The 14129-nt window shown below is 47.8% G+C and overlaps 1 protein-coding gene across 3 annotated transcripts in view; it reads left to right on the top strand.

Moving 5' to 3' along the window:
* The window catches only part of PTPRA (protein tyrosine phosphatase receptor type A), a 117785-nt gene that overhangs the window by 68986 nt on the left and 34670 nt on the right, over positions 1-14129 (top strand). Inside the window, exon 4 of one of the 3 annotated variants that reach the window (XM_014876180.2) lies at positions 12908-12991. The exons of 1 other annotated variant lie outside the window; for it this stretch is intronic. The gene's annotated coding sequence lies outside the window, so the exon portion shown is untranslated. Of the gene's footprint in view, positions 1-12907; positions 13104-14129 lie in introns of those variants that run through there. One more of the 3 variants, XM_088162963.1, reaches the window with a different exon arrangement.

The raw sequence follows: 14129 nt of genomic DNA, 5'->3' as shown, positions 1-14129 counted from the left end.
CCCAAAACTGCCTGATGTCCATGGGTGTCAGCTCTGGAGCTTGTGAACTGAAAATGGTTTCACTGGAGATCTGAACAGCTTTTTGTGGCTTTCACCCACAAAAAATCCTGTTTCCTATTTGCTCCATGGGACAGAGCTCTGAGAATGGGGAAGAAATTGAGGCAGAATGCATCATCATCATCATCATAGTATCACAGAATGGGCATTAAAGCTCAGCTCATTCCACCCCCTGCCATGGCAGGAACACTTTCCACTGTCCCAGGCTGCCCCAAGCCCCATCCAACCTGGCCTTGGACACTTCCAGGGATCCAGGGGCACCCTGTAGCTGGCCACAAACTTTTTCTTTCCCCTTTCTTTTCCCCTTAATGGTCGTGCAGGTTGGTGATGAGAAAACCTTGTGAAGCAGGTTGGGATTTGACCCAGTTAAATGATAATTTAAACATTAAATGATGTGTCGTGGCTGAATCATGGCTTGATGGTCAGGAGTGTTTTGCCACCAGCCTTGTTTATCTGCCAAGCTGAGTGCTGTGCCTGTTGATGGGAAGAAAAGCAAGGATCTGTGACTTGGTCTGGATTTCCAAGGAGGAATGGGGAGATGTGAGAATCATTTCTTACCTGGGAAGGATGGTTGTGATGGAGGAAACAGCTGTAGGACGTGGGAGGAGGGAAAAGGTGAGACAGTGCACTGTGTGCAGCATTTAGGAAGGAGATGGATTGGGTTTGGTTTAGTGCTGAATGTGAATTTGTGGGGCAGAGAGAGCTGGAGCAGGGAAGATGAGGATTAAGGAACAACTTGTGTGGTGCAGTTTGCTGAGCAAATACATCTCCATGTTTGTTCTGGAGACATGGAGGTGCCTGGTTTTGAGGGACTGCAGTGCCCATTTTTATTTGGTTCTGTACTTCAGGGCTCATCTTTTCTTGTTTCATGTGCAAGAATTGAACCTCAGCTCTCCTGTCCTGTGGAGATCTCCCCTGGATCTGTGCTTAGAGCACCTTCAGACCTTGCAGAGGTGCAGGGTCAGGTTTCTGAAGGCTCTGCTTTACCCTCAGAAGAAGAGATGGCTTTTCAAAGGAAAAGTCCATCCTCCTTGACAGTGACTTTATCCCCCTGACAACTCCTAATTCCTTCTGAATTCTCCCCGTGGTCAGGGACAGCAGGAGTTGGATGCTGCATAATCTCCGATCCCCTGCTGCTTCTGCATCCCTCCTCTCAGCAGTGATTTGTAAATATTATTTTCCCCCCAGTATTTTAAAGGACATTTTCATCTCCCCTGGCAGGAGGAGGAAAATATTTCTGGCACTGCTGTTGTATCAATTTTGCTCCTTGTTTAAGATCAATATTAAAATAATAACAGCACCAAAGCAAACACAGTTTTGGTATTTTCCTCTTAATTTACCCATTCACTTAAAATCTTGGAACTGCAGCTTTGCTACCACTTGAGACCCAAAATGCAAATTTAATTGAAGATCACATGGAAATCAACTCATCCATTTTCTGTGTGATTAATGAAGGTGCATAAAGGGAAAACCATACTTTTAAGGAATTTAAACCTTGGCAGAAAATAGGCAAGAACTGTGGGCTGCTGTCATGTTGATGGTTTGGGCAAGGCAGTTTTGATTTTGGTGTGTTGTTTCTATTTAGCTAATTCTTAGCATCATAATGGCAATTTTAGAAAAGTTATTTCAGTCAGCAGCGAAACTGCAACACAATAAAGATAGATTTGTTCCCCTGATAACAGTTTTGATCAAGGTTTCCTTTTATCCTGCAGTTTTTAAATAATTGGCTCGCTTGCTCTTGGCTTTTATTGTACTGGGGATATTATAAACTCGGATTGTTTTGTAAACCTCTAATTTTAGACACATCTTGGTGCTTATTGTTCCCTTCATCCCCTTTTTTTAATACCATGGCACAACCTCTGCAGAGAGGCGGAAATCATCTGCATCCTGAGACTTTCATGTCTAGACTGGATGAAGGGCACAAAAATGCAACCAGAGCAATCTCCCCCCCAACAAGACTTCTTTTTTTTTTTATAAAGACACTTCTCCATCCCAACCCCAAACCCCACAGCTAATTCCCTTTGCCATAACACCAGGCAAAAATAAGTGGATGAAAATCCTAAATGCAGCTTTATGGAGCGAGTGTGTGAAATGAGGAGCAGCTTTCCAAACCAGTAGCCGTGTACAAAAGCCAGCCCAGGCATCAGGGGTGATACAATTGAGTTGCTAAGGCAGAGTTTTCCAATCGTGCCCCATTGAGCCCTGCATCGTCTCATTATTCCGCTCCAGCGTCAGCCAACAATGGGGGGAAGATAAAAGCCTGGCAAAACCCGTTTGCTTAGAGGGGTCAATTTATCCCAGCTCTTTGTAGGGCAGTGCAATTTTAGGCTTTTACAGGGCGGATCACGCTGAAATCCTGAAATCCTCGCTGCAGCACTTCCGTAAATAGGTCAGGAGGGGAGAGCGAGGCTGGGATCACACCTTGCTTAGAGGGAATTATGTTTTCTCAATGAAAATAAGATGGTTTTGGCATTATTCACCCAGTTTGTAAAGGGGGGGGAAAAAAATGGGTCAGTTGGGCAAAGGCTCGTGCCAGCAGCGTTTCAGTGTGCTGTGTTTGGGATGGAGAGTTCATGGAGCCTGGGATTGAAGCTTTCTGCAGCAGCAGCAAGGAGTGGTGGGGTCTTTTTTCCCCTCAAAAGGAGCTTTGGAAATTATATATAACTGGTGTTTCACCTTTCTGAGCTTTATTCTGATACACTGGACTTGTTTGGCAGAGATTATAAAGCAGTCCTGGGGCTGTTTATCAGCTCCAGCACTTCTGGGTGACCTTGCATCTCATCTCGGGAAGCAGCTTAATCCCTGTAACATCCCAAAAGAAAGATCTCACGTTTTTTATTGCTTCTGGATTTTGCAGTGCTGTGACAAACTGCAAGTGCTGGGCATGGTCAAGGATTTGGCCACAGTGGCAAAAGACTCGGGAAAAATGGGGTGAAGTTCTTTTTTCTCCTCTCCTCACTGACATTGACTGCTATCAATTAATTACTGAGGGAGGAAATAGGAGAACTCTGGAAGGCAATCGGGTGCCAAGGTAAATACAGCCCAGCCCTGCCTTTAACCAACTTTCACAAGGAGGCCTCCTTGAAAAGAGCTGGGATAACATGGCCCAAGGTGAACAGAAGGCTTTGAATGTCCATGAGCAGGTGATGCAGATCCCTGAGAGGCTTCCTCTCTCCCTCAGTGTGGGAACAAGCAGCAGGCTGGGATCTGTGCTCCCAGAGCTGCTATGACCACTTAGGATCAGAGCACTGCAAAGGATCCATAAAAAAAAATAAACTAAAAATCCACTTCTCTCTGCCTTAACATGGATTTTGTTCTCAAGCCACACCAGACATAGATGGATGTGTGGGGAGACTGAGGAGTTGTATGGAAACCTTTTGTTGTTCTTCCACCCAAACCAAAGATGTCCTGGTAGGCACGGGATAGCCAAAAGTTGGAGATGCTTCTCATTTTGCTGAGGAAAAGGAAGGGAAAAGCCCACTCCTGTAAGTCCATTCCATGGGAATGCCAGGGCTTGGCTCAGCAGGGAATTAACACTTCCTTGTGTTTGCTTCACTTCCCAATAGACCTTCTTCCATCTAATGCAACCAAAGGACTTCCAGGATAAGACTTGAAATCGAATTTTCCTTTCTCAGTAAAACCTGGGGTCATTTGAGGAGGACCCAGAGCAATGACACTCAGGAGAAGCAGGAGCTCTCCTTTTCATGCAGTCACTCAGTATTTTCAACAACCCAAACACAGGTGTTTTTCTCTCTCCTCCCTCTGCTCCTCAGCATCATGGGTGCTGCCACTCAGGTTATGTGGCCAGAGGCTGCAGCACAAAGGAACAAGCCCTCACTTTGCTCAGCCTCCCTCTCCTCGCTGTCACCTCTCCAGTTCCTGCCCTTTCCCATCACCCTCTCACCCAGGAGCCTCCTCTCATCCTGGAAAGAGCCCAAGTGGCAGCTCCCTTGGGCTGGGAGAGGGGAGGTGGGTGCACAGTGAGGCACACAAAATCTGATTTTATTATTCTGTCATGCTGAAATAACATCTGGCTCCCTGACACCGAAGTGAGGAAGGATGGAGGTGATGGCAAAGATTTGGGACACCTCATTGTCCTTGGCTGCCCAGCTTGTCACCTGCTTCTAGGCTGGCTCATGGCAGGTGAGCAGATCCTTGTAGGTGTCATTCTGGGAATTCTTTGCTCCAGGAACCCTCTCGGTGTGAACAAGAGACGCCAGGTTTCCCTCCTCCCACCCCACTGGGTCCTCAGGTTACTGTAGGGCTTGTGCAATTCCATGTCCCTGAGTGCTCCTGTGCTTTGTGACTCATGGTTTTTACCTGCCAGGCTGTTAAACCCCCAATTTTGGTGTTCCACATCCCAGCTCTTGTAATATCTCAGGTCTTTTGAAATGGGAAAGAAGCAAAAGCCCCACACGAAAATTCTTCCTCCCACATGAGGATCTCGTGGGACACAAGGAAAAGCCTGGAGTGGTGCTGGGCAGCAGGGACAGGGTTGGATGGATCTTGGGAAGAGGGAGGTGCAGGGGGAAAATGAAAATGCTGAGGCACGAGGTGATGCTGATGGTGGCACACTGATGGGGGATCAGACCAGAAACACAGCTCATGTTCACCACAGTTGACCACAAATTAGAGCAAGCTGTCAACACAGAAATATTTAACTCTTGTCTTCAAGTGAGGGTGGGGATGGGTGTCAGGAGGGACCAAAGGCTGCTCCAGCAGTGAGGGCTGATGGAGAGCTGGGAGGGTGGAAAAGTGGAGATTTATGGAGCCCCTGAAACCAAACCAGAGGGATCCTGTCATCACTTCCAGTGAGTGCCCTGTAAGAGCAGAGTGGTGCACACACCCATGGGGTAAACCAGCATCCTTTCCCAGTTCATACTGGGCTACCCAGCTGGTCCTCAAACCCCAGATCCCAAATCCAGTGCTACCCTGAAGCAGTGAGGCAGGAGGGGAAAGTGCCAACTGCAGGCTGTGTTTCTGGTAGCTCCTCTCTGACTTAACAGGAAAAGACAGACCACAGAAAATGTGCTATATTGTTTTTCTCTGCATTTTCCTGAAATCTGTTGAACTGCTTTGCCTGTGGAGGGAGGAGAGGTCATGTGGAGGATGGGGAGGAAGAAATAATGGTGGCTCTGTTCAATGGAATGGTTGTGTTGTTATTTTCCCCCTCCAAGCACATAGATCTGATCTGAAAATCCAGGGCTTAAAAGCACAGATGTTTAGTCTGACACACAAACGTGGCATCGTTCCAGCAAGTGGAACAGCTGGAAAGTTCCTGGTGAGATCTGGGATGAGAGGAGTTAAAGCTGCTCAGCAACAGCTGCATCCTTCAACCAAATCACCTGAAACTTCCCTCCAGGTCTTTTGCTTTGTACCAAAGCAGCTTTCAGAGATGTGTTACAGCTTCTCCTGTCCCTCAGAGTGTCCTCTTTGAGAACCAGTGGTGAGGATAAAAACCAGCCCATGGCAGTGCCACCAGGCTGGATGTTGTGAGGTGGTTTTGGGAATCTTATTTCTGTCCCCAAATAGGTCAGGGGGAAGATGGTGTTGGATTGATTCTGTCTGTACATTAATGTCACAGCCAGAGATGTGAGTTGGGATGGGTGGCCATTCATTTCAAACTCATGAATTTTAATTCCAGTCCACACCAGCAAGGATTAAAAGTCACCCCACTGCTGGTGTTCCTTTCTTGACTCTTAATACCTGTCTCAGCATCTCAGCCATGAGTAACTGGTTCCTCCAGGTGATTTAAGAGTATCCCACACCTGAAATACCCTGCTGCTGCCAGGAAAGGCCACCTGCAAAGAACAGGGGTTGCTCTCCTTTTCCAGTCTTTTCCAATGGTGCAAAATCTGCTTTAGAGGCTGAGCTGTGCCTGTCATCTTCTCTGCTTTGGAGCTGGTGGTGGGTCAGAATTCCACTAAGGAATCCTTTGTCTCCATTGCCATCCTCTGCAAAGTCGTGGTGGAGATATGGGGCTTTCCTTCAGCAAAGTTACTCCCTTTCTTGCACTGCTCATGGGATAATTCATTAACTGAGAATGAAAACCATGTTTTCCAAAGACTCCAGGTCTGCCTTTCCTACACCTTCCAGAGTGGGAGGTAGGGAGCAGTCAGCATCCAAATATATAATTGTACAAGCATTTGTACATTTGTACATCAGGGATAAATGGAGGATATAAAGAGACCCCACAGCATCTGGCAGACTTGGGTTTTAAAAGCAGACAAATCACACCCAGAATCCATGGGATGCCTGTAAAGCTGTGGGGGAGAGGAGTAGAGGAAAGTACTCCACAGAGGAATAGAGGCTGGTTGGTTCATATTTAAGTTAAATCACTTCTGGAAATCACATCTAGATCTCTGAAATTATATGGAGATGGTTCCTTTGAGAACAGTGCCCTAACATGAGGGTGTTATTAAGGTAGAAATAGAATCATAGACTCATTTAGGTTGGAAAAGACCTCTCAGATCATTGAGTCCAACCATTAACCCAGCACTGCTGTGTACAGAAATTACCCTGTAATGAACTGGCTGCTCTTAACATCCCTATTGCTTTATCTATAGATTAGACCTTGCCCCTTTTCCATCTGTAGGATTTAGGTTTTAAGCCTTTTGCACCTCCCAAAATGACATCTTCTCCTTTTCTGCCTCCTCTTTGGAACATCCCAGCATTTGATTATGGAAGGATTGCAGAAGGTGTCCCCTCACTGCTGTACAAGCACAGGATGGCTTGGGGTACAACATCACCCATTTAGGATGAACCAATCCAATAGATAAGATTTTATGGGTTTATAAAATAATCCCATAGATAATAATCCAGGAACGTGTCTGATTTGGGACAGAGCATAGCTTGGAGTGTGTGTCACTGAAGGATGGGGCTGGATTTGGTTTGGACTAAGGGCAGCAAGGAGGATTTGAGCCAGAATGGCCTCAGGGTGCATGGCATGGGGTCAGGGGTGATGGCACCAAGCTGAGAGGTGCAGGTGACTCCCTTGAGGGACAGGATGCCATACTGAGGGACCTTGGCAGGCTGGGCAGGAGGGGCCTTGAGATCCTTATGAGGTTCAACAAAGCCAAGTGTAAGGTCCTGTGTGCCTGGGCTGGGGCTTTCCCAGGATCAGAACACGTTGGGGGATGAATGGATTGAGAGCAGCACTGCCCAGAAGGATTTGGGGGTGCTGGTGGATGAAACATGAGCCAGCTCACAGCCCAGAAATGGAATTGTACCCTGGGCTGTGGACAGCAGGTCAATGGAGGGGAATCTGATCTCTGCTCTGCCCTCAGGATGCTCCACCTCCAGTGCTGTGTCCAGCTCTGGGATCCTCAGTACAAGAAAGATGTGGAGCTGCTGGAGAGAGTCCAGAGGAGTCCAGGAGATGCTCCAAGGGCTGGAGCCAGGCTGGGAGAGCTGGGGGTGCTCACCTGGAGAACAGAAGGATCCTGTCAGGGAGGCTCCAAGAGAGCTGGAGAGGGACTTGTGACAAGGGATGGAGGGATGGGACACAGGGAATGGCTTTGAACTGCCAGAGGGCAGGGTTAGATGGGATACTGGGAATAAATCATTCCCTGTAAGGGTGGTGAGATGCTGGCACAGGGTGCCCAAAGAAGCTGTGGCTGCCCCATCCCTGGAAGTGTTAAAGACCAGATTGGAGCAGTTGGGTCTAGTCTGTCCATGTCAGGGAGTTGAAACTGAATGGTCTTTAAGGTCTCTTCAGCCCAAACCATGCCATGACTCTGTGAAAAAACGAGATGAGTTTGTCAGGCTGAGCCCTCGCACTGCCAAACACCGTCCTGGTGTGGAGCAACAGACTTGGTGTTGTGTCCCTGCAGGCACAGAGAGCCTCTCTGTTGTGTGGGAGCTCCTGTACCATTTCATGCCTGGTTTGGGGGGTCTCTTATTTAACAGCAACACTGAGGAGCCTTCTGTGTATTATGTTCCTATCCAGGGCGTGATGGGAATGGGTGTCTTTGTAGGAAAGCTGCTTTTCAAAGCCTTTTGAAAGGAACAGCAAGGACTTTCAAGGATGGGGATGTCTCGGGTGCTGTCGTCTTCATTGCTGTTGGAATGATTGAACCTGAGTGAAGGGCTCTGTCCTTTTGGATGGGATTGAAATGAATTTAATTCAGCATAATTTTGTTTGGCTTAGGTGCCTAATGCAGGAGGATTTGAGCTCTATCGTATTATTTCATACTTATTTTCATATGACTGAAAATCTAAGTGACAAATGGTGATGTTCAATGGCTGCTCAGGGAGACCTTGTTTATTGGAAAAAAAGCAAAACGGGTCATAAAAAACTGAATTCCAGCATTACTTTGTTGTCTCGTTCGTATGCATCCAGGCTCTGCTGTCATCCAGGAAGCTTGACATTCTCTCTATTTTGTATTGCACGTGAAATGGCCAGAATTCATCTCTTCACCACTGCCTACGTGTGTCCAAAAAAATGATTTGTGGTCCCAGTGCAAATACAATCTCCAAACACTTCAGAGGAGCTGCTCCTTGCAGCAGCTGTGGTGCCCCTGGGCACAGCAGCTCTGCCAGGCTTTTGAGCAGGTTTTCAATACAGAATTGTCTCACCAATGGATGGGAGCATTATTCTGGGGGGCTCTGTATTTCCTGATTTGCCATGATGGGTATTTACTGGTACGTGGCAGGATGGAATAATTAAACTGTAATTTGCTGGCTTTCATGAAATTGCCTCAGGAACTCGTTCTCTTTTCCTGCACTGAGCTGCAGGTGACAGGACAGAGGGGAATGGCTGCAAACCTACGAAGGGCAGGGCTGGATATTGAGCAGAAATTCTTCCCTGTGAGGGTGGTGGGGCCCTGGCACAGGGTGCCCAGAGAAGCTGTGGCTGCCCCTGGATCCCTGGAAGTGACCAAGGCCAGCTTGGACAGGGCTTGGAGCAGCCTGGGCTGGTGGGAGGTGTCCCTGCCCATGGCGTGGGTGGGACTGGATGGTCCCTAAGGTCCCTTCCAACCCAAACCATTCCATGATTCTGTTCTTGGAGATGATGGATTGCATCCACCTTCACTTTAGGGAGGGACCTCAGGCTTCTCCTGCAGCTCCATCTAGAGGGGAGGAAGATGGGCTAGCCATGGAGGCTCGTGGCTATCTATGGACCACTATGGCTCTGCTGTCTCCTCTCCCAGCCTGGTTGTTAGTCGTGCTTTTCCTGACCTTGGGGTCACTCCTGAGCCCAGAGCCTGTTGGAAACCCTTGTGTTTAGTGGGGAGGACACCACAGCCAGACCCAGTTTCTTGCCCAGCCACTGCTGGGGAGGAGCATTTCTCTACTGAACCCCAAAAGCAGAAGCAGGTGCTGCTCCCTTGGCTGAGGATGTGGAAACCACACACAGCTGCTCTGTGGTTGCTTTTGGGGTGCATTTCACGAGAGAAAATCGTTTTGCTTTGGGCCGGGGCCTTCCTGAAGAGGAGGTCTGGATCTGGACCTCCCCAATATCTGCACTGTGCCTGTGTGGGCCAGCATCTCCATGGACCTCTGGGCTTGCTCCTCCAACTTCAGCTTTGGGGTTTTATGTGATACTCTTATTTTAAATGCCATCCTGGAGGGAAGAACACAGCACTTCTAAATATCAGCTTACTTTCCCTATCAGAGTCCTAATTCTTTTTTTTTTCTTTTTTTTTTTTAATATAAGGGTGCTCTGGAATTCCCAGCTACCCGGCTGTGCCCAAAAGAAGGCTGGTTTAGACCTTAGCAACAGGGTATTTTTGTTCAGATTGTATTTGTTCTCCTGTGAGAGCCATTGTTCTGTCCCATGCCTTGACCGCTCCGAAGGCTGGAGATAAAAGCCCTGGCTGACAATAATACAGTTGAGTTCAGCCTTTTGTTGGGGAGATGAAAATAGAGGATGAATTGTGAATAACATGGGAGGGCTAAAAGTCAGTCGTCCCAGGATGTTGGTTAATCACTTCAAAGATAAGAAGCTGCATTTTAATTATATATTTTTCAGCACTACTGAGCATTAGGTTTTGTGCTGGTATCAGCAGGGGCTTGTACCCACCATGGTGTTTAGGACTAGTTCTTACAATCTTGAGTCAGCAGGAAATATGTTTATTGCACTGATACTGAGTTTATGGTAGGTTTATAGCAAAATCTATATACAATTTGTAGGAGCTATATTATATTAGGTTTATAATAGGTTTATAGATATATAAATCTCAGAAACATAGAATCACAGAGCAGTTTGGGCGGGAAAGAACCTTTAAAACCTACCCAGTTCCAACCCCCTGACAATGTCAGGAGCACCTTCCACTAGCCCAGGTTGCTCCAAGCCCCATCCAGCCTGGCCTTGGACAATTCCAGGGATCCAGGGGCAGCCACAGCAAATCTGGGCACCCTGTGCCAGGGCTCACCACCCTCACAGGGAACAATTCCTTCCCAATATCCCATCCATCCCTGCCCTCTGGAAGTGGGAGCCATTCCCTGTGTCCTGTCCCTCCATCCCCAGTCCCTCTCCAGCTCTCCTGGAGCCCCTTTAGGCTCTGCAAGGGGCTCTGAGCTCTCCCTGGAGCCTTCTCTTCTCCAGGTGAGCACCCCCAGCTCTCCCAGCCTGGCTCCAGCCCTGGAGCATCTCCTGGACTCCTCTGGATTTGCTCCAGCAGCTCCAGGTCCTCCTGCTGTTGGGGATCCCAGAGCTGGACACAGCACTGGAGGCAGAATCCCCTTCCTTGACCTTCTGGTCACGCCCATAAATACATTTTTACATGATGTTTTTATAGCAGGAGCAATGATAGAAGGTGCCCAGCTTGGTTTGGTTCTGTGACCTGTGTCTACAGCATTGCTTTGCTTTAAATAAGGACACCCCTCTTGGGCATGGGAGATGGGAAGGTGAACAAAAGGCAGATTAGGACAATTGATAGAAAATAAGAAAGATTGATAGGAAAAAAGGAAAGATAAAGGTGGAAATAGAGCCACTGGAGACAAGCAGAGTGGGGTCATTTTTCAGGAGCATGGTCTGATAAGAAGAAATATTTGGGAGACTGACCTGCTCAAAATGCTGACAGTGTGAATGATAACAGGGATCACCCCTAAACTCTGCAGTGGAAATCCTTTCCTTGCTGAGGGTATTTTGGTGGCACTCTGGGTAACAGCTCTTGTTTGCTGAGATATTTATGCTCCAAGGGCACTTCCTGCTCACATCAGTTTCTAGCAAGGCTCCTCGTCCCTCCTGGCAGATCCTCCCTCCCCAGCTGCCCTCACCTGCCATCCGTGTAATTGGCAATAATTTCCCTAAATGCTCACAAAAGCAGATGTTCTCTCTGTGGTCACATCCAGCCAGCTTATTCTGCACTGGATACAGGAACACACGGCATTAAAGGACTAATTCCTGTAAATAAGCCTATTAAAAGGTTGGAAATAATGCCTCCAACTAAACCATCAAATGCAGCTGAATCCCTCTGGTTGTATTAATTTGTTACCTGCAGCGTGCCAATCCCAGTGTGCCCAGGACTGGGTGCCCTGGTGCTTGGCCAGTCGCTTGTATGTGGTGGTTGGTGGGTGTCTTGTATTGTTTCCAGCTAATAAATCACATTTATAGGTAATTAACACTCCATCTAACACTTCCTCAGTGTTTTGCTGGTGAGTGGGAGAAGAAATTGCTTCGTGCAGTTGTGAGTGGGGGACTCTCTGCTTTCAAGGCTTTAGGTGATGCTGCTGGAGAAAAAAAATTAATCTCACTTATTTTCCTGCCTCAAAGCGGGGGATAAAAAGATGAGTCCCCAGTTGTTCTCCGAATTCTGGATGTAAGGAACACGTTTATTACAATGGGAGTGGTAAAACATTGGCACAGGTTGCCCAGAGGAGCTGTGGCTGCCCCATCCCTGGAATTGCTCAAGGCCAGGTTGGACAGGACCTTCAAGACCATCTTGTTCCATCCCCTGCCATGGGCAGGGACACTTTCCACTGTCCCAGGTTGCTCCAAAACCTGCCCAACCTGGCCTTGGACATTTCTAGGATAGGAAACTCTTAAAAACTCTCTAAAATCCATGAATTCACTTTTCCCTGGCTCCACATGTTCAGCACCATTTCATCCACTCACTAGGTTGGTCATCTGAGAAAATGGAAAAATCCTGGCAATTTGATGAGCTGACTTTTTCAGGCAGCATCTCTCTGGGCTTGCAGCTCCAGAAATACCTGTCAGGCAATTTTCCCTTCACCTGGAAACACGCTCCCATGTCTTATTTGTGGATTGTGCTGAAAAACAGTTGTGTCTGGCAGCACAACTGCTCCAGTCAGACTTTTCAGCTTGAAGCCTTCAGCACAAGACGTGCCTCACAATGCTTTTGGCACTCATAGAAGTCAGGGAGGAAAACGCTTCAAATCCAGTTCCCCTCGTTTGCAAACCTTGTTTATAAACCCTCGCAGCCACTGGTAAAATCATGATTTTTGGTTTATCTGGAAAACAGAGAAACACAGTTAATGAGAGATGCAGGGGATGCTGTCACCATTTGTACCTCATCCTCAACCCTGGTTTGTTTTTGTTTTTTTTTCCCCTAGTCTAATACATGCAAATATATGTAGAGAGTAAAGACTGTTCCACCGAGTCTTGCACGTTTGTTCAAAGAGGAGGAAAACAAGTCGATCTTACAGGGAATTTGCAGGCTGAATTTTTAAGACCTGTCTATAAAAAAAAGCCCAAAAAAAAAGCAGCTGTTGGCCGCGGGTGCTGACCGAGGTGATTCTTCCTGGCGTCTGTTTCCCCTGCGCTCGCAACCGTAATGTCATTAATATGGAGCTTTTGGAGAGCTGGAGTATATCCTAATTAGCAGCCTCTGATTTTTTTTTTTTTTTCCTTTTCTTTTTTTTTTTTTTTTTTTTTTCCCCCTAGTTTCATAATCAGTGATCTCGGCTACACCACAAGTGTTACTGTGGCAACAGGGCTGAACGGAGCAGCGGTGCAGAATTACCGCAGGTAAGGAGCGGTGATTCCACGGCTCCCGCCGCACTTTGTTAGCCCGGGGGCTGCTCCGTGGGACGGGCTGGCTGCTCCCCGCACCTACAGGTGGCCCCGGGTGGATTTGAGGGTAAGCACGACCACGGAGAATTGAGCTGCATGACCGAACGCATGCGTTTTTAATTGGGGCTGAGCCTCTGTAATGAGATTTTAAGGCTGTCGTGCCAGCGATCCCCCTCCGACACCTTTGTTTTAAGTGGGATGCTCCGAGCTCTCGCTGCCTGAACGCTCCCAGCTCAATCTTGGCGTGGAGCTGCGACTTCATCCCGGTCCTGCAGAAAGCCCAAACACTGGGCTTTTTTTTTTTTTTTTTTTTTTTTTTCCTGTGGGGTTTTCTTTTATTTTAAGCCTCGTTTCTCCTCCCCACTCACCGTTCTTTCTCTCCAAAAGGCATTTTGCTAGGTAGGGATGTTGTCATGCTGAATAATGGCCATCCTTCATCCTGACTCCTCCATCAAAAGCAACCGGTCCTTTTCACAGCTGAATCTTTCCTTTGTACACGTCTGGGACTTAGGAGGGGACACCCTAGAACGGGATATTTAAGGAAATATGTTCCTGTGTGCCTCGATTTTTTTGTTTGTTTGTTTTGATTATTAATTAATGGTTTTGAATAATGAGTTGAGCCAGCTTCTCCCGTGCCTCTCCCGGTGCCGTGTTGTGGCTGCAGTGCTGATCCCATGGGGAAAGCACACCAGGAGCGTGGTCCTGTACTAGCCAGGGGTTTTTACAAGCTCTGAGGGTGTTTCTTTGGCAGATCTGTGTTAATCATCCCAGAGCAGGTCTCACCTCCCTCTCCCCATGGCAGCACAGTTGCTGCTGCCCCCCTCATCCCTCAGCTTCATCCCAGCACCTTCCTCCTGGACAAAGCTTGGACTTGGTTCTTCATCTTCCTCCTCCCTGCCCTGGCAGCTCCCCCAGGGTCAGCTCTCTGCTGTCTTCTCAAAACTTCCCCTTCTCTTGGCTCTCACCTCGATGCTGTGTTCTTTAGGAAACCCTCTCCATCTGGTCATTCTCAATTGCTGCAGGCCCAGGAAGATTTTCATCCCCTCTGTCTCTTCCATAGTTTGTTCCCCAAGCCATCCCAGTTTAATTCTGC

This window comes from Sturnus vulgaris, chromosome 4 (genome assembly GCF_052056855.1).
Source record: "Sturnus vulgaris isolate bStuVul1 chromosome 4, bStuVul1.hap1, whole genome shotgun sequence".
Lineage (NCBI taxonomy): Eukaryota > Metazoa > Chordata > Aves > Passeriformes > Sturnidae > Sturnus > Sturnus vulgaris.
This window is presented reverse-complemented; position numbering and strand designations above follow the sequence as displayed.